Here is a 556-nt window from a genome sequence, read left to right on the forward strand (position 1 = left end):
CTTTTAATAAAGATAAGGAAAAGCTGTTTATCCATGGGATTATATATTGATACTGTGTTGTGGATTAAATATGAAAGGTGTTTAGATAAGTGAACTGTATTCAACAGATTATTAAGATCCCTATACAAAGTTCTTAAACACATTTAGGAAATGTGTGGGGTGAGAATCAAGAACATGAGAGCAGCTTTGGGTAGAAGGGTGGTGGCCACGGCTCACCTGTCCGACTTTAGTTCAGTGAGCTACCTCATTGTTCGTTTGAAAAACCAGATCACCTACATTTTGTTGAAACAGGAGAATGTGCTGTGTCACGTTGGCCCTTAATGTCTGTAAGGACATGCCCAGGCATGTCCCACATACTCTGAATGCATAAGTGTCTGCAGAGAGTTGCCAGATTGTTGTTTTTAAAGTACTTTGAAATATGATCATGTGATTTTATCGAGAAATGTAGAACTGCAGAGAATTCTGTAATTCTAGTAGTTGAGCTAATTCTAAAGCTTGTTGTACTCTGTTCTTTTCTTTCTATTCCAATGAAAGGAATATGACTCTTGTGTTAATA

General features: G+C 37.1%; 1 protein-coding gene across 2 annotated transcripts in view; it reads left to right on the forward strand.

The window, feature by feature from the left end:
- The window catches only part of gpank1 (G patch domain and ankyrin repeats 1), a 7,592-nt gene extending 7,036 nt beyond the window's left edge, over positions 1-556 (forward strand). For both annotated transcript variants that reach the window (XM_035535071.2, XM_035535072.2), the window contains exon 5: positions 1-556. This exon is cut by the window's left edge and continues 1,670 nt beyond it. The gene's annotated coding sequence lies outside the window, so the exon portion shown is untranslated.

This window comes from Electrophorus electricus, chromosome 18 (assembly GCF_041902795.1).
Source record: "Electrophorus electricus isolate QZ-2024a chromosome 18, ASM4190279v1, whole genome shotgun sequence".
NCBI lineage: Eukaryota > Metazoa > Chordata > Actinopteri > Gymnotiformes > Gymnotidae > Electrophorus > Electrophorus electricus.